This window comes from Piliocolobus tephrosceles, chromosome 13 (assembly GCF_002776525.5).
Source record: "Piliocolobus tephrosceles isolate RC106 chromosome 13, ASM277652v3, whole genome shotgun sequence".
In the NCBI taxonomy this organism is placed as follows: Eukaryota; Metazoa; Chordata; class Mammalia; order Primates; family Cercopithecidae; genus Piliocolobus; species Piliocolobus tephrosceles.
This window is the reverse complement of record NC_045446.1, coordinates 3694995-3714293: the sequence shown is the minus strand read 5'-3', so window position 1 is coordinate 3714293 and position 19299 is coordinate 3694995. Positions and strand designations below refer to the sequence as shown.

The window sequence follows — 19299 nt, the reverse complement described above, 5'->3', positions numbered from 1 at the left end:
AAAAACATCTGACTCGGAAGTGAATTGATCCAGGAGTTGAAGAGGGCTGCAAAGGTGGGAAGTGAAGTCAGTGCCTCAGTTGCCGATCCGTGTGTGTTTTGTGTCCAATTCTTTTATCACCAAAAAAGAGAAGAAATATTGCAGTGAATGAAGATTCCTCTGCATTTTAGCACTGCTTTTTCAACTGTAGTTGGCTTTTGAATGAGGATGACAATGGAAGAGATGAAGAATGAAGCTGAGACCACATCCACAGTGTCTATGCCCCTCTATGCAGTCATGTATCCTGTGTTTAATGAACTAGAATGAGTAAATCTGTCTGCAGCCCAGACACTGAGAGCCGCTTTCATTAAGGCTGACAAAGAAAATCCAGGTCTTACACAAGACATCATTATGAAAATTTTAGAGAAAAAAAGTGTAGAAGTTAACTTAACGGAGTCCCTTCTTCGTACAGCAGCTGATGATGTAGAAGAGTATATGATTGAGCGACCAGAGCCAGAATTCCAAGACCTAAATGAAAAGACATGAGCACTTAAACAAATTCTCAGTAAGATCCCAGATGAGATCAATGACAGAGTGAGGTTTCTGCAGACAATCAAGGATATAGCTAGTGCAATAAAAGAACTTCTTGATATGGTGAATAATGTCTTCAAGAAATATCAATACCAGAACCGCAGGGCACTTGAATACCAAAAGAAAGAATTTGTAAAGTACTCCAAAAGTTTCAGTGATACTCTGAAACATATTTTAAAGATGGCAAGGCACTAAATGTGTTCATAAGTGTCAACCGACTAATTCATCAAACCAACTTAATACTTCAGACCTTCAAAACTGTGGCCTGAAAGTTGTATATGTTAAGAGGTACTTCTCAGTGGCAGTAATGAACTGCCTTTATCTGTAAATTTTAAAGTTTGACTGTATAAATTATCAGTCCCTCCTGAAAGGATCTAATCCAGGATGTTGAATGGGATTATTGCCATCTTACACCATATTTCTGTAAAATGCAGCTTAATCATAATCTCACACTGAAGATTTTGCATCACTTTTGCTATTATCATTCTTTTAAGAATTATAAGCCAAAACAATTTATGCCTTAATGTATTACATAACATTCCTTAGAAGAATTGTAAATGTTGGTGTTTGTTTCTGACATTTTAACTCGAAAGCGATATGCTGCAAGATAATGTATTTAACAATATTTGGTGGCAAATATTCAATAAATAGTTTACATCTGTTAAACATTTCTTTGCTTGAAAAAAATGCGTGTGTGTGTGTGTGTGTGTGTGTGTATATGATCAGAAGACCAAGACAACTTGGTGTAATGTCTAAAAAACTTCTAACGGGAGCTTATCAGCAGTTTATCAAATAATAAAGAAACAAGAATTTCTATTTTTGTCCTTAATCACTTTGGACACAGAGTAGTCAATGGAAATATTTTTGTTAATTATTACTTATAAGGTACTGAGTATTTTTATATGATTTCCAACCTGTTTTAAAAGACTTATGAGTAAGAGATGGCATTTTCTAGTGTTTCCGCACTATAATGCCACTTTTTGAACTCTTGTGACAAATGTAGATTTGACTCTTAAAAATTAAGCCTTTCGTATACTGGGCCCTCATAAGCTTTACACATTTCTTTTTCCCAAAAAATAGCCACAATTAGTAGTACTTTGAAGCTATATCAACGGTTGGATTTGAAATTGTCATGAGTGTTAATATTCTATATACTCTTCAACTAGGTACAGTTTTATTTCACCATGGAGAAGTTTTAAGGAAATTATGTATCAAATGTTCACGTTAAGTGGTTTCATTTTTCAATCATAAAATAAAGGGAAAAATCAGGAAAAAAAATTTGACTTATTTATTATTATTATTTTTTTTTTGTAGAGATGTGGTCTCACTTTCTTATCCAGGCTGGTTTTGAACTCCTGGCCTCAAGCAATCCCCAGCCCCTTGGCCTCTCAATCAGGTGGACTTTCAGAAAACATCCCAATGACAGGCAGTCTACAAGGAATCTAATTTACATATAACAACATAGGGAAGTTAAAAACAAAGAGATAGAAAAAGATATACACACACTAATACAAAGAAAGCTAGAGCTGGTATGTTAATATTAAAGTAGTCTCAAGTGCAAGGAAAATTGCCAGGGATAAATAGGAACATTGAATAATGATAAAAAAAAAAAAAATCAGTTCTCCAAGAAGACATGCCAGTCCTGAATAACCTAACCAGTATAATAATACCTAATGCCAGCATAAACCTACAACCTAACATTGGAACTTCAAACTACATGAAGCAGGCCGGGTGTGGTGGCTCAGACAAGTAATCCCAGCCCCTTGGGGGGAGGGAGCCGAGGCAGGTAGATCACCTGAGGTCAGGAGTTTGAGACCAGCTTGGCCAACATGGTGAAATCCTATCTATACTAAAAAAATAAAATTAGCTGGGTGTGGTGCCAGGTACCTGTAATCCCAGCTACTTGGGAGGCTGAGGCAGGAGAATCACTTGAACCCAGGAGATGAAGGTTGCAGTGAGCCAAGATCATGCCACTGCACTCCAGCCTGGGTGACAGAGTGAGATTCTGTCTTAAAACAAAACAAACAACAAGCACAAAGCAGAAACTGACAGATCTGTTAAAAAAAAAAAAAAAAAGAAAGAAAAAAGGACAGGCACACAATGATACTGGAAAATTTCCACATTCCCATGCTCTCAGCAATCAACAATAGAGGACAAGTCAGCAAGGCTATAAACACTTAAAAATACCATCAAAAGGACAGAATTGACATTTAAAGAACACCGCACTCAACAATAAGGAGCATAATACACGTTCTTTTCAATGTCCACAGAATATTCATCAAGATAAACCACAGCCGGAGTCAAAAAAATAGAAAAAGAACAAAATCAACTCAAAGCATGGACAAGGAAGAAAATAACAAAATAAAGACAGCAATCAATAAGCTAAAAGCACAGGGAGAAAGGAGAAAACTTAATGAAGCTCAAAGGTAGTTCTTTGAAAAGATCAATAAAATTGATAAAATTTTAGTAAGACTGACAAAGAAATAAAGAGAGAAGACACAAATTACTAAAAGAGATGATATCACTACAGAGTCTACTTTAAACAGATAATGAAGGAATACTATGAAGAAGTCTAAGATAAATTTGACAAGTTACGTAAAATAAACTGATTCTCTAAAAGTTGCAAAACTTCCAGAACTCTCCTAGGAAGAGATAAACTGTCTTACATCTAGTAAAGATATTAATTTTGTGTGTGTGTGTGTGTGTGTGTGTGTGTGTTTGAGACGGAGTCTCACTCTGTCGCCCAGGCTGGAGTGCAGTGGTACAATCTCAGCTCACTTCAACCTCTGCCTCCTGGGTTCAAGTGATTCTCCTGCCTCAGCTTCCTTAGTAGCTAAGATTATAGGTGTGCGCCACCATGCCTGGGTAATTTTTGTATTTTTAGTAGAGATGGGGTTTCACCATGTTGGCCAGGCTGTTCTTGAACTCCTGACCTCAAGTAATCCACCCACCTCGGCCTCCCGAAGTGCTGGGATTACAGGTGTGAGCCACTGTGCCCGGCAATTGTGTAGTTTAAAAAGCATCTGGAAAAAGACATCTTGACTCAAATGGTTTCACTGGTGAATTCTGCCAATCATTTCAAGAAGAAGCAACGCCAATTCTACACAATTTCTCCCAGGAAAGAGAAGTGGAGGGAACACTTCCCAAATTAATTTATAAGGGCAGCATTATTCTGATACACAAACCAGACAAAGACAGCATCAGACAATGATACACCGATATCCCTCAGGAACATAGACACAGATCCTTAAAATACCAGGGAGTCAAATCCAGCCATATATTGATAGAAAAGGAATCACGAGCAATTGTGTTTTCTCCTGGGAGTGCAAGTCTGGATCGATATTTAAAAAATCTTTTGATGTAAGCTACCGTGTAAACAAACTAATGAAGAAAAACACATCATCATAGCAATTGGTGCAGAAAAAGCCTTTGAGGAAATTCTACATAGGTGATAGCCTTCCTGGTGAGCTCGAGCAGAGCCCAGCCTGGAACCTGTGGCCCATGCCTTCCACATTTGGGCTCTGAGTAGCTTGGCAAAGGCAGTGGTAGGAGGAGGTGGAAATGAAGAGCTTTCCGGACCCCATGGTCTCTGGCATTACTTGAATACCATGGACCCATAAGAGTTAGTGGCAGGGCCTCAGTGGCAGGAGAGGGAGGACAGGGATGAAAAGTCCAGGTGCCTGGGCAATGCTGAACACCTTCCAGACACAGCACGTTTCCAAGAAATGCTGACCAAACTCAAGAGCTGGGAAGTGCTGCTTCAAATATCTAGATTTGACACAGCCCCAGATGCAGAGAGACATTGATTACAGGGAGGCACCTGGGTCCCTAAGAAGATACTAACACAGCAATAATAACAACTATGATTACAAAATAATAAGTAACAATACTAGTAAAAGCAAGACCCTAGAAGTACTTTGAAATGTCCCACGCAATTCTCATGTGTGAAAACCCTGCTCATAATCTTTTTTTTTTCCCCTGAGATGGAGTCTCCCTCTGTTGCCCAGGCTGGGGTGCAGTGGCGTGATCTCGGCTTACTGCAACCTCTGTTTCCCAGGTTCAAGTGATTCTCCTGACGTGGCCTCCCGAGTAGCTGAGATTACAGGTGGCTGCCACCACACTCAGTTAATTTTTGTATTTTTAGAAGAGACTGCGTTTCACCATGTTGGCCAGGCTGGTCTTGAACTCCTGACCTCAGGTGATCTGCCCAACTCGGCCCCCCAAAGTGCTGTGATTACAGGTGTGAGCCACTGCGCCCCGGTGTGCAGGCAGCCTTCTTACTGTGGTATCCACCCTCCAGGGGCTTCCTGCAGAAAGAGTGTGTGCAGGGGGCGTCCCGGACCCCTCACTCCATCCCTGCGCCGTGAGCGTCCAACCTCTTGGCCTCTCTGGTGCCCTGTGGCCACCCGTGCAGAGCCGGTGGTTTTCCAGGCGCGTCCCCGGCCCTGGCCCTGGCCCTGGCCCTGGTCTGCAGTGGTGGCAGTGGGACCACAGCGGAGATTCTAGGGGCAGGGCCCGGCAGGTTCTCCTGGGAACCCGCTTCCCTTGCGCCGAAGGGACTTGCTCCTGGAGGCCGCCATCGGCTCCACACCCCGCGGCTGCCATCTAGTGGCCATGAACGGAGACGCCCGGCAGAGAGTCCGCTCCTACCAGGCGAGCCAGGAGAGGGAGCACACAGGGCCAGCAGGTTCCCCAACGCCGCGGCTTCCGGAGGGGCCTCCCAGCGCGGGGGCCATCGTGGGGCCACTTTTGCATCACTCTCCAATTGTTGGAAATACAAGTTTACTTCCATCTTACAGGATGGCCTTCCGTTGTCCAGCTCTTGAATACCCAGCCCTCCCAGCTATGGCTGTGCAGGAAGTCACGCCTGCGACTTAGCCGCTTCACCAAGTCCCGGGCCCTGCAGACGTCCTGGGGCTGAAGGCCTCTGCGATCTTGGGGAGATGGCCCTGCTGCTCTGAGCTCCTTTCCTCACTGTCCGCAGCGGGTTCAGGGTGACAGCTGTAGCCCCTGGGTGAGCAGGTGCAGGAGACATCCCCAGTTCCCCGACACAGGTTCCCAGAGCGAGGCAGAGAACCTTCCAGACCCCAGGCAGGAGGTCTCTCTTCTACCCTCCAGCCAGGGAACGCTCCCTTCCTGAATGTCCAGGCTCTGATGGGAAAGATCCTTTACCTGAAAACGCTCAAATGCTGGCCTGGGTTCTCTGAGCCTTAAAAGCACATTTGTAGAAACGGGGATAATAAGGGTTCCAGGAGCACTCACTGATCCTGAGGACTGGGCACTGTGCTGGGCCTGGGATAGATGGGAGGTGAGCCAGAGAAGAGCCCCGGTTAGCAGGCGAAGTCCTCACGCTGCCTGACACAGAGCACACCCTCTGTCCTTGTCGCCCTCTCCCAGCAACAGGCATCTGAATCCACTGCCCCCTGCACACTCCTTCCCTCCAGCTGTATGGGCAGGGCTGTGGCTACCTCTCTAACTAGTCTCACAACCCGTACTGGCCTCTCTGGGGTCCAGGCAGGTTCCACGGCGTCATGCTGGGTCCCACTTTCTACCATTAGCAGGGGGAGGTGGGGAGGCTTGGAGCTGCTGAGGGCAGGGCCTCAGCTGCACACTCTGAAGACCAGGCAGCCCCACGCCCCTATCATCTGTCGCCACGCAGCCTTGAACATATTCTGACATACAGAATTTCGCTTTGTAAGCTGCTTTGTGTTTCTGAGAATGTGTCCTCTAAGCTCACCTTTACACAGATCTGCGGCTTCTCTTATGAGGACCAGCACAGCATGTTACGAAAGAGGCCGGATACATAGAGCAGACCCCGGGCTCAGACCCAGGCTCCAAACTTCCTGGGCCAACCGCTCCACCTCCCCAGGCCCCAGTGTCCATGTCTGCAAAATGGGGCACTAGTGGTTTCAATCATATTGGATGTTTGGCAAGGATTATGGAGGGGAGTCGTGTGAAGGTCAAAGGCTGGCAGGGAACAAATGCTTAATAAATGTAACTATTCTTATTTGTATTCCTCTGTGCATCCCTTTAGCAGACAACTATCTACTGAGTCCCTGCCCTGAGCAGGAGAGGCAGGGAGCAGGAGGCTAACGGCAGTGTCAGGAGCTGGACTCCCTGGGTTTGAATCCCAGCTCTGCCACTTATGAGCTGGCTGACCCCGAGTAAGGGGCTTGCACTCTCTAGCCTCAGTTTCCTCATCTATAAAAAGGGATAACAACCATATCAACCCACGCAGATAAGAGTGAGCACAGCAGGCCCGTGGCTGCTGCCCTGAGAAAATCCTGCCTGCAGGGCTGGCCCCTAGCTGGCACCTGGCAGCTGAAATGTCCCCTACATGGAGAGGCCGGGACACCCAGCCCTGCGGCAGCAGCTCCCATGGCGTGTTGAGCCAACACTGTGGTTTATGCAAGCAAAACTCCAGCTTTCCTTCCAGGAGTTGGGAAGTGTGGCACGTGCCAGGCAGAGGGTGCCTACGTGACGGGCTTCCCTAGGGAGGAATATTTCACACATGTGGCTGCATTTTTTCCTGGTGGGTGGGGAATGTGCTGTGTCCCCTCGCAGGAGAGAGGAAGGAGGGGGGTTTTGGTCTGCCCATGGATGCCTGCAGACTCCGCCTGAGCTGTGGCACTCTTATAAACCTTAGACAAGAGGATGACTCTATATCGAGTCCTGTGAGTCCTTCTAGAGGATCCCAGAACGTGTGGGTGGGGTCCCCGGACACACTATCTCACAAGCCTGCATGAGTGGCCCAAATGACCCCAGACCAGGAGGCCTGGACGACAGACATTCATTCTCTCAGTTCTGGAGGCTGGAAGTCGGAGATCACAGTGTCTGTAGGGTAGGCTCCTTCTGGAGGTGAGAGACAGGACTAGCTGGAATCTCCTAGGCTGACTAAGAATCCCTAAGCCTAGCTGGGAAGATAACCACATTCATCTTTAAACACGGGGCTTGCAACTTAGCTCACACCCGACCAATCAGATAGGAAAGAGAGCTCATTAAAATGCTAATTAGACAAAAACAGGAGGTCAAGAAACAGCTAATCAATCATCTATCGCCTGAGAGCACAGCGGGAGGGACAATGAGCGGGATATAAACCCAGGCATTCGAGCTGGCAGTGGCTACCCCCTTGGGGTCCCCTCACGTCATATGGGAGCTCTGTTTTCACTCTATTAAATCTTGCAACTGCACACTCTTCCAGTCCGTGTTTGTTACGGCTCAAGGTGAGCTTTCACTCGCCGCCAGACCCGCCCTTGGCTTCCACTCCTCCAGATCCGGCAGGGTGCCTGCTGCACTTCTGATCCATCAAGGCAGCGCCCAGTGGAACTACAGGCTCGCCACTGTTCCCGTGCGGGCTAAGTGCCTGGGGTTCATCCTAATGGAGCTGAATAGAGCTGTAACACTCACTGCATGGCCCAAGATTCCGTTCCGTGGAATCCGAGAGGCCAAGAACCCCAGGTCAGAGAACAAGAGGCTTGCCGCCATCTTGGAAGCGGCCCGCCACCATCTGGGGAGCTCTAAGAACAAGGACCCTCCCCCGCAAGGTAACAGAGGCTCCCAGGAAGAATCTGCCCCAAGCCTCTCTCCCAGCCTCTGGGGCTGCTGGCACCCCTCAGCAGTCCCTGGCTTGTGGCCGTATCCCTCCAACTTCTGCCTCCATCTTCACATGTGAGAGCTAAGCCCCCAACTGACTGGACCAAGGGGACACCACAGAAGCCTTAAAAACTGAGTTCTGGCAGGGCGCGGTGGCTCTTGCCTGTAATCCCAGCACTTTGGGAGGCTGAAGCAGGCAGATCACTTGAGGTCAGGAGTTGAAGAGCAGCCTGGCCAACACGGTGAAACCCCGTCTCCACTAAAAATACAAAAATCAGCCGGGCATGGTGGCGGGTGCCTGTAATCTCAGCTACTTGGGAGGCTGAGGCAGAATTGCTTGAACCTGGGAGGTGGAGGCTGCAGTGAGCCCAGATTGCACCACTGCACTCCAGCCTGGGCTACAGTGCAAGACTCCACCTCAAAAACAAAAAACGAAAAAGCAAAATGGAGTTCCAACCACGATGGGACGGGAGGTTGGGCACATCTTATTATGCTGCTCCCTGTTGAGGTTTAGCCACAAATGGCCAGCGTTAATGTTAAAGGAGAGATTGTGAGACTGATGGGATGGGCTCCTGGTGGCAATAAGAGACCAGATTGTAAGCAAGACCTAAGACTGTGTGAGGCGAGGGTGAAATCACACACCCCACACTTAAATAAACTGGGTTCTGGCTGCCCTAGGGCTTTTCTCTTCCTCTAGCAGCCAGCAAGCCCTGGTGTTGGGATGGACGACAATCAAACCATCACAGCTCCACCAGATGCTGATAACTGACCCCATTCCAGCAGCCATAACTATAACTGTGATTGGATAAGAGGCTGACTTCAGTAGCTTTCTCTTGATAAGAAACCGCTGGCCAAAGACAGAGGCATGGGACGGCTTCTACCTCGGAGCCTCCAGGAGGAACCCACCCTGCAGACACCTTGATTTCAGACTTCCAGCCTCCAGACCTGTGAGAGACTGGCTCTGGCTGGTTTACAGAGGCTGCACCCCGAGCTTTACGTTCTGGCTGGTTTACAGAGGCTGCACCCCGAGCTTTACGTTTCTGCTTCACCTTTTGACATACAGAGCCTGACTGTATGTCAAATGCCTTTAAATGTGAAGCCTCCACCCCAGGTGAACATGGGACTCATGTAACATGCATGTGTGCTCAGTGCACGTGTCAGGACCTGTTCTGCAAATATTCACAGCTCCTCCTGTAACCTGCTGAGTATGCTTAACCTGCCATAACCTTAGCCAATGCAGTCAGCATGAAGGCCCGTTCCACCCTCCCCTCCTCGAAACGCCTGCCTCTGCTTTTGGCTAGAGGCCCACTTCCCAGCTCGCAGGTTGTAACCCTTTATAATAGTCTCCTTTCTAAATTTATAAATCGTGCAATTCTTAAGCTGACACGTGACTTTCTGCTCCCCGCCTTTGTTCCCCCCTCTTCTCTTCTAAGGTCACCTGCCATTGGATTTGGAGGCCATCGTAATCTAAGATCTCATCTCAAGATCCTTAACTTAATTACATTTGCAAAATTTGCAAAGATGCTTTTTCCTCCCCCCACCCCCAAATAAGGTCCCACTCACAGCACCTGGAAGTTAGGATGCATGCTGGTCATGGCGGGGCCAGCCTTCAGCCTCAGACAGGGTCCTTGAGGGGACTCAATGAATCCCCACCCAAAGCTCTGTGGGAGGGTGCGGCACAGGAAGCAGCTCTGGAAGGCCCCATGGTGGCTGCTCCCCTGAGCATTGCACACCTGTCCCTAGGTGGTGGCCTGGGGGCTTCCAGCTGCAAGGAAGTTGCTGAGGCTGCAGGCACCCCAGGAGCAAATGAAGGGATTAACCTGGAGGGTGGTAGTCGGGGTGGGAAGGCTCCTGGGAGGAGTGACCTGTGGGGTGGAGGCTGGAGGATGAGCAGAGCCATCAGAAGGCAGGTCCAGAGCCGTGTTTGCAGGGCTGCAATGTGGGAGGTGACAGTCCCCTGGAGGATGTGCTGAGGGGGCTGCAATGCCCAGGGGCGGTGGTGGAGGTGCCAGCTTTCCAGGCTGCAGGTCGGGTGGGAGAGGCACCACTGGGAGGAGAGGTTGGGACCCTCCTCTATCAGTGTGCTGGGTCTCTGGACAAATGAGACAAAGCCATCTGCTGTGGACTGAACGGCGTCTCCTCCCCCCAAATTCAAACATTGAAACCCAAACCTCTAACAGGACGGTATCTGGTGACGGGATCTTTGGGAGGTGACTGGGGTGAGATAAGGTCATGAGGGTGGGGCCCCCATGATGGGATTCGTGCCCTTACTAGGAGAGACAGGAGAGTCCCAGTCTTTCTCTCTTTTGGCCACACGAGGGCACAGTGAGGAGGTGTCCATGAGCCAGGCAGGCTCCCTGACCTGGGACTTTCACTCTCCAGCACTGTGAGAAAACTGATTTCTGCTCTGTGAGCCCCAGTCTCAACTGTGTTTTGTTTCAGCAGCCTGAGCTGAGGCACCAGCCTTCCCCAGACCCACAGAACAAGGCACCACGTCTGAGTGGGATGATGAGGATGGTGAAGGATGTCCGATGAGGGATGCGCCTCGACGGGTCTCCTGACTCATCCCGGGTGCAGGGCTGTTCCCCTCACATTCTGGAGAAGACTCCAAAACCCTCCGGAGTGTGGGGCTTCCCCGGCTTTGCCATGTGTTCCAGTCCCCGGGGGTCTTGTCAGCAGGTCGGCTCCATTCGGTAGGTTCTGGGGGCCCGGGAGCCTGCATTCCTAACAAGCCTCCAGGTGGCCATGCCCCTGCCGCGCTCCATGGTCCACGTTGAGTGGCAAGATCCTCACGAGTGGCCCTTGATCTCAGCCGTCCTCGTGCAGATATCCCCAAACCCGAGCTGCTCCGGAGAGCTTTTTAAAGCACAGAGCTTCGGATTCCAGGGTGGGGAGCCTGGGATTCTGCATTCCTAGCAAGTTCCTGGCTGCTGCTGCTGGTCTGGGCATCCAGCTGGAGCAACACTGTGCAGGTGGTTCTCAGCCCCAGTGGCTTTTCTCAATGACTGCTGCCCCGGCCCCGCCCACTCCATCAGTATCTGCGGCCGTGGGGTTCTTTTTACAGTGCCCCGGGGATTCAGAGCACCCCTGACTTCGCTCCTGCTCTCTTTCTCTCAATCTGTCAAAGCTCATCTCATGAATATTTCATCTCTGAAGCAGATAGAACAGAGCAAAGCTCCAACAAAGCAAAACCTAAGCCAACGCGGTAGTTCTCAAAATTCTGTGGTTTTACAAACGTGGCCTGAAATTAGCTTACTTTTAAGCCGAAGGAAAATGGGGCCCATGTTAATCGCTGACCTCCCAAGTGTTCTGGCTGGAGAGAGAAGTTCTCCCTGGATGGGTACTGTTAGTGGCATCCAGGGCCCTCCAGGCCAGCAGGATGCAGAGAAAATGAGACAGAATGTCAGTGGCGGGGGCACCTCTTTTGAGTCTGTATTCTGGAGTTGGTGGGCAGCTGGTCTGAGGGCCATGGTGAGAGTCTCCTATCAGGGTTTCTGTGGTGCCAAGTGTCCAGGTGCCTGGAGACCACCCCAGGGTACTGCACCTCCAGTCCAAGCCCAGCCAATGGGTGACAAGGCTGATGGTCCAGCACAGAGGTGCAAAGACCCCAGGCCCCAGGTCCACAGATCCCACAAGCAGTGGAGGTCATAGCTCCTTCCTCAGTATGAGCCATCTGGGTGGCCTAGTGTCTACCTTAGGGCAGGTGTCCCTGGGTCCTCTCAGGTAAGCCACATTCACCTGGAGAGGCATGAGGTGAGGGGCACTAAGGCCACCTGGCCCTCTACAGCGGCCACCTGAAATATGTGCCCTCATTTCACCCTGGAGGAGGAGGGAAGCACAGACAGGTGGTGGCCTTGTTAGAGAAACTCAGAATGGAGGCGGGAGAGATGCTGTGCTTTTCAAAGTCATGGCTGGTGGCCAGGCCATGTGATGGGAGCACGCTCACCTACATACCACCATGAGGCCCGGCCACACTGCACTTCCACCTGGGCACATCCCTTCCAGCCACTCAACTCCTCCCCAATTCCCCCCTTTCCCTGACAAGGAGCTTGACCTGAAGGAGCAGGGTGTGACAAGGGAACTCACTGGCTCTGCGACCTGGAACAAGTCACTTAACCTCTCTGAGCCTCAGTTTCTTCATGTGGAGGATAGAGCGAAAACCAATCGGCCTTGGAGGGTGGGTCTAAGTTACAACAGACGCATCCTAATGAACAGCAGTGATGAAGCACCTGCCATGCACAGCAGCCAACTACACAACCATCCTTGAGACAGGGCCGTGGGATGGGAACTGCTGTCCGCATGGGACAGCGGGGGAGACAGGGGCACAGAGGGTTTGCTGGGAGGGGTGGAGCTGCTCCAGAGCAACTGTGCTGCCCTGAGAATTGGGTGAGTGGATGTGGGTGAAGCATCAGGGCCTGACTCTGCAAGGAAGTGGAGCAGAACTTGGACATTCTCATGACTCCCATGCCCTTCTGTGCTCTGGGCTGCCCAGGACCAGGCTCGGCTCACAGTGGTCAGTGAAAGGCCACCTACTGGAGTCAGCCTCATGAAGGGGGTGGGGGCCATGTGCTTTCAGGCCAACAGCACCCACAGAAAGCACCCTGTGACCTGGACAGCAGCATGCCTGGCTCTGAGCCTGTTGGGCCATATGGATGCCCGACGCATAATGGTCTTCAGCTGACTGCAATAAAGAGCAGGCAGGCAGAATGCATTTAACAGGAGGGTGTCACCCCTAGAACCACACCCAGTGAGACGGAGAGGCCCGAGCCCCAGTGCAGGCTTACTCAAGAGAGAGGCTCAGCTGTCCTGGGCCTCTGGTCACACTGTGAGTGGATGTGACTCAGCATCATCCACACTATTAAACCACTTCTTAAAAGGGTGGAATGTATGAAAGTTAGATGCTGACATGAAATCACATCACATTAAACTGCATGTATTTAATCAGAGCTGTGGGAATCATAGAGCAAAGTTTTCCATCACTCAAACTATCTGATTATTAAGTCATCCATATACCCATCTATGCATCCACCCATCCATCCATCCACACATCAAGCCATCCTTTATCCCTCCCTTCCCCTCTCTTTTATCCATCTATCCATTCACCCACCCACCCATCCATCCACATACCTACCCATCCATCCACCCTTGCATCCACATATCCACCCATCTATCCATCCATTCACCCACCCACCCATCCATCCACATACCTACCTACACACCCATTCATTCACCCATGCATCCACATATCCACCCATCCATCCACATATCTACCCATCCATCCATCCACCCATCCATCCACCCACCCATCCACCCACCCACGCATCCACACATGCATCCATCCATCATCCATCCATCCTCCATCCACCCATCCATCCATTCACACATCAATCCATCCTTTATCCCTCCCTCCCTCCCCTCTCTTCTATCAATCTATCCATTCACCCACCCACCCATCCATCCACATATCTACCCACACACACATCCATCCATCCATCCATCCATCCATCCATCCATCCATCCATCCATCCATCCACAGGTCAAGTCATCCTTTATCCCTCCCTTTCACTCACTCTTTTATCCATCTATCCATTCACCCACCCATCCATCCACACACCTACCACACACCCATCCATCCACCCATGCATCCACATATCCACCCACCCATCCATACATCCATCCACCCATCCATCTACCCACCCATCCATTCACATATCCATCCATCCACGCATCTACATGCATCCATCCATCCATCATCCATCCATCCATCCATTCACATATCAATCCATCCTTTATCCCCCCTCCCCTCTGTCTTCTATCAATCTATCCATTCACCCACCCACCCACCCACCCATCCACTCACATATCTACCATCTACCCCATGCATCCACACATCCATCCATCCATCCATCCACCCACCCACTCACCCATCCATCCACACATCTATCCATCCATTCACACATCCATCTGTACTTTATCCCTGCCTCCCACTCTCTCTTCCATCCATCCATCCATCCGTCCATCCATCCATCCACCCACCCACATATCCACCCACCCACTAATGCATCCACACGTGCATCTACCATCCACACATGCATCCATCCATCATCCATCCAGCCAGCCACACATCTATCCATCCATTCACACATCCATCTGTGCTTTATCCCTGCTCCCCACTCTCTCTTCCTTCCTTCCTTCCATCCATCCATCCATCCATCCATCCATCCATCCATCCATCCAGTTGGTCACACATTTATTAGCACCTGTTTTATGCCAAGTTCTGTGCAGAGCAGGCACTGATGAATCAGAGAAGGTGTTACATATGGCCCCTCTCCCAGTAGATTCATAGGCCTGGGGGGAAGTAATCCATTAATGAAAGACAAGTCACTGAACAACAGCCCAAGGGAAGAAGACTATACCAGTTCTGTTTTGATCGAGGAGAGAAGTGTCAGGGCAGGAAGTGGGGAGGTGCAGAACTGAGGTGGAAGGGAAGAGGGAGTTGGGCCTGCCTACCATCTATTTCCTGTTTCCTGGGGAAACATTATAGCCCATGTCTGTGTGCCAGTCTTTGTGCCCTGGGTGGCACGGCCAGCCCCCTCCAAAGATATGCATGCAATTCAGGTCTGGTCAAAGGGTTCATCCCACTCCCTTGGCCAGCATGATTGGGTTAGGGGTGGGCAGTGATTCAAATCAGTCCAGTGACTGGGAAAGAGGCACTCTTGCTCTTGTGTGACTACTAAAACAGCAGAATGCTAGCCTGGTGCTGCCAGTGACCACCTCCGCATGGCATGGGGGAGTTCATACAGAGAACACCAGGGAGAAGAGACAGAATGAGAGCTTCCTAAGGCTCTCTTAGCACCTGGATCCAGCCAGGACTGAAGCTGTTATTCCTAAACTTAAAAGCCATTAAATTTCTGTTTGGCATCAGCCAGGATAGGCTTGTTTTCTGTCATTTGTAACTAAGTGTCCTTAATAATATGGCAGGGTATAGCCTCAGCAAAGAGATCCAGGGGGTCCCAAGACGGCAAGAACTCCCATGAGGCTCTGAAATCCCCTGCCGGAGACCCAGGGTGGCTGGTGTAACATTAAGCGGGCACAAATGCATCTGGGGCAAGTCCCTCCCCAGCTCAGGCTTCATTTTCCCCATATGTGAAATAAGTTCTGTTTTCTCACTTAAAGCTTCCCAACGCTTTCCTTGAATGACATTTTATACCTTATATCCTGAACTGCTCTGAAACTGGGAGGAAGTAGAGGACATCTGTATGGGGTGAGCACTTTGGAAATGGGAAGAAAGCCGTTACCTAGGAGGTACTGTGACAGAGGTGACCAGCTGCCTACCCCAGTATCAGTTCTTAGCTTATTCACCCATAGCAGGTTATCTGGAATAAAGCCAACAGCTCAGCCTCCTTTGAGATGACATTATGGCTGGTCATCCATAATTGGAAGCAGAGTGGACAATGTATATGTCCTTAAAAGAGGGAATGTTTTCTTGAACCTTTCCCTCTTCCTCTACTGGAACGCAGATACAATGGCTGGAGTCTAAGCAGCCACCTTGAACTGCGAGGCAGCCTATGAAGGATGTTGGAGCTGCAAGAAAGGTGGAGGCCAGGTCCCTCTACGTTTGAAGCCCTCATATCAGCTCTGGACTGCTGCCCTCTGTCTTCTTTAATATGACAGAGAAATACGCCTCTGTCTCACGTAAGCCATGTTCTTTAGTTGTTTTTCTGTCACATGTGGCTGATGGGACTCTGAATAGCAGCACGTCTTGGATATTCTGGCTGGGCGGAAGGAAAAGTCAGAGGGGAGGAAGGGGTCTCTTCTTTCAAGACATGGATATTTGGATTTTTGTGTTAATTTGAAACCACCTTATTTGACGCTTTCAAATTACAGAACATTTCCCTCAAACACCTCCAGGCCCTGGTTTAAGTCGCTAAAATAGTTTCCACTCCTAAGCAACCGCATCAGGGGTTTAATCAAACGATAGAGCAGCGTACGTGGATATCAATGCCCCTCGGAACAGACGGGGCCGGAACGCTCCCTGCTGCCATGACAGGTAGAGAGGGATCACTCCTCACTTGTTAAAATGTACCTGTCGATTTTCTTCTTGTTTCGTAACAACTCCATTTTGTCACTCTAATTTTAGTGGCAATGTTTTTGTTCCAATCAGCGATCATTTTGGAAAAGTAGGCTGCTAGAAGAACTCTTGGCATACAAAATGACAAGCAATTTTTAAACGGCATAAGACGGGTGATTTTTAACCACACGGAATTCTAAATCTGTTTTGAGTTGGTTAGTGCTCCTTAGAAAATAACTAGCTGTCTGGGAGATGTGATGTCCACTCTGCTAGCTCTGGTGTGGCAGGCCTACTGTGTGCCAGGGGCGGACATGGGGAGGCATCAGACAGGGTCCCTGCCTCAAGGAGTTGCAGAGTGGGGACGCAGATGAGAGAAGCACAGATGGACATGGGCGCTGGGCTTTGGAACTGAAGGCTGGCTGTAGAGATGATGTTGGGCTAAGCATCTGGGAGAGCCTCACCTCTGCTTTCCAGCCCAGGGTCCCGCCCAGCCCCAGGAGGGGACCAGGCAGCAGCCAGACTGACCTCATTCTCTGGACTCAAGAATCCAGAATGTAAGAAAGTTTGGCAGTTTCTCAAAAAGTTAAACACAGAGTTACCATATGAACCACCGATTCCACTCCCAGATAGGCACACCCAAAAGAAGGAAAAACAGGTAAGCATATCCTTACACATGGACGTTCACAGCCACACCACTCACAGATGCAGCCAGAAGGGTGGGACAAGCCGAGTGTCCCCCAACAGATGAGCACATAACACAACGTGGTCCATACACAAAAGGAAGTGCTATTCAGCCTTCAAAAGGAACGACGCACCACCACAATGCCACAATGTGGACGAGCCTCGAGAACATGGCACCGAGGGAAGGACACCAGTCACAAAGTCCACGCTGGAGGATTTCATTGATAGGAAATGCACAGGAAAGGGAGTCCGCAGCAATGGGAAGTAGGTTAGTGGCTGCCAGGGTTGGGGGGCATGAGGAGTGACTGCTAAAGCACATAGGGTTTCTTTTTGGGGTGATGGAAATGTCCTCAAATTAAACAGAAGTGACAATTCACAACTCCAGGAGGATCTAAATGCCACAGGATTTTTGTACTTTAAAATGGTTAATGTGAATTTCGCCTGAATTAAAACACAAAAGCCTTCCAGAATGGTCTGCTAGGGCTGAGATATGCCGTGCTGCCCTTCCCCCTGCTTCTTGCAGTCAGGTCACCACCAGGGGTCCTCTGGGTCTCCCCTGCCTGACTCTGCAGGGATCTGTGCAGTAAGGCGGGGCAGGGTGCTAGAAATACCCAGACCCCCTTCAGATCCAAGCCTGGCCACTTTCTAGCTGGGGTAGGGGGCTGAGGATGTTGCTGAACTTCTTGGAGCCTCAGTTTCCTTCTTGGTAAAGCAGTAATAGCTGCATACAGGGCCAGGAGTGGCATCAAAGAGATGATGCAGCATGCAGCGTAGATGTGAGCTCCCTCCCTGCCTCTCTACTGGGGCAGAGGCCATGTCTGATGGACAGGGTAGTTCTGCCAGTGGCTATTTACTGAGCAGGCTTCTGCACCAGACGGTGAAGTGGTGACGGAGGAAGTTGTGGACAGGGACGATAAAGTCTCCAGCATCACCTGAGAGATAGGCAAGAACCGAGCTCCCCAAATTGGCCAAGTAATTCTGGCCACAAGAGTGTCACCACACCAAGAAAAGGACAAGGTGAGGAATGGGATGCGGGAGCAGTTCAGGGAAGGCCCTTGGAGTGGCGGCACAGAGGGGAGGCTGCCTGACCCTGCAGGGAAGCCTGTGGCAGCAGAGAGAGCTGGGTGCCTGCAGCAGTGAGGGCTGGAAGGCAGGGCCGCCTCTTCCCACTCTGGTATCTCAGGAGTCTGCAGGGCACACAGCACAGCCTGTGCCCCTGAGTTATTTAACAAGCAAAGGAAGGGAGCAGCCATTTGTAGAGGTTTTCCAGGCAGGTTTCCCTCATCAGGAGAAACAAGGCTGGGGGAAGCCTCAGACCATAGGGAGCTTGGAGATGGAGGAAGGAGGCAGGCAGTGGTGTAAGGGTGAGGCCAAGGACTTGGCTCTTGGCTTCCAAGGTTGCTGGACTTGGCTTCTGAGGCCTTGGCTCTGGCTCCCGACTTCCAAGGTTCTCATCCTGCACATGGGAAGAGGGGCCAGGTGAGCACCAGTGGCGGTGTCAGGTCCAGAGACCAGCCCCGGGGGTGCGGGGAAGGCAGGTATCTCCAACTTTCCCCAAAGGTGTCTGCACGGGCGACCGAAGCTTCCCAGGCTTTGGTCTCACATCCGCATCTTGGGCCTGCCTCGTCGGGGTCTGTCCACGGTAGGTCATTGCTTATCCCCAGGTGTAACTCGCTGAGAGGCTTTATTCCCTGGAACACAGGGCCTGGCATCCTACTTGTTCTAGTAAGAGGATGGCGGGGTGAATGAATGGGTTGGTGGGTGGCTGAGTGAATGGCTCGCCTGAGAAGTTCCAGTTCCGGTCTCCTTCAGCAGAGCGAGCGTGGCCCATCATCAGGGCTCATGCTCCTGGCAGTAAGTAGGACAGCCCTGCTTCACGCAGCGGCCTCAGGGACGGTGCCCACTGCCCTCCTTTGCTTGCAGACATGTCCCCGTTTGGATGATAAATGATACGGTCACTCTGGCACAAAGACTCCTTCTAGGAGGATCCAGGAGAAATGCCAGGAGCTTCAGGAACAAGAAATAGGTCAGGTCCCCACTGGGATTTTGTATCTATGCCAGAGCTCAAGGACAGAGCACGTCCCCGAACAATGCTGGAGCTGCAGAGTGACCTGAGCTTGTGCTCAACAGATGTGATGCACAGCTGGTGCACACGGCAGGGGGCTCTCTGAGCCTTCTGCAAGAGCACATTAAATGGCGTGTGTGCACATGCACATGTACACATGTGTAAATGTGTGTGGGTGTACGTGTGCTTCTGGGCACGTGTGTAGCATATGCATGTGTGTAGTATGTGCACAAGCACACGCGTGTGTGTTCTATGGGCATGTGTAGGCGTGTGTCTGTGTGCATGCATGCATACATGTATGTGCACATTTGCATGTGTG

At 50.2% G+C, this 19299-nt stretch overlaps 1 protein-coding gene and 1 pseudogene across 1 annotated transcript in view; one reads left to right on the top strand and one right to left on the bottom strand.

Annotated features, from left to right (window-relative positions):
• SHANK2 (SH3 and multiple ankyrin repeat domains 2) overlaps positions 1-19299 on the bottom strand; it is a 646969-nt gene that overhangs the window by 287982 nt on the left and 339688 nt on the right. The window lies entirely within an intron of this gene.
• On the top strand, positions 98-839 carry LOC111522376 (annotated as a pseudogene).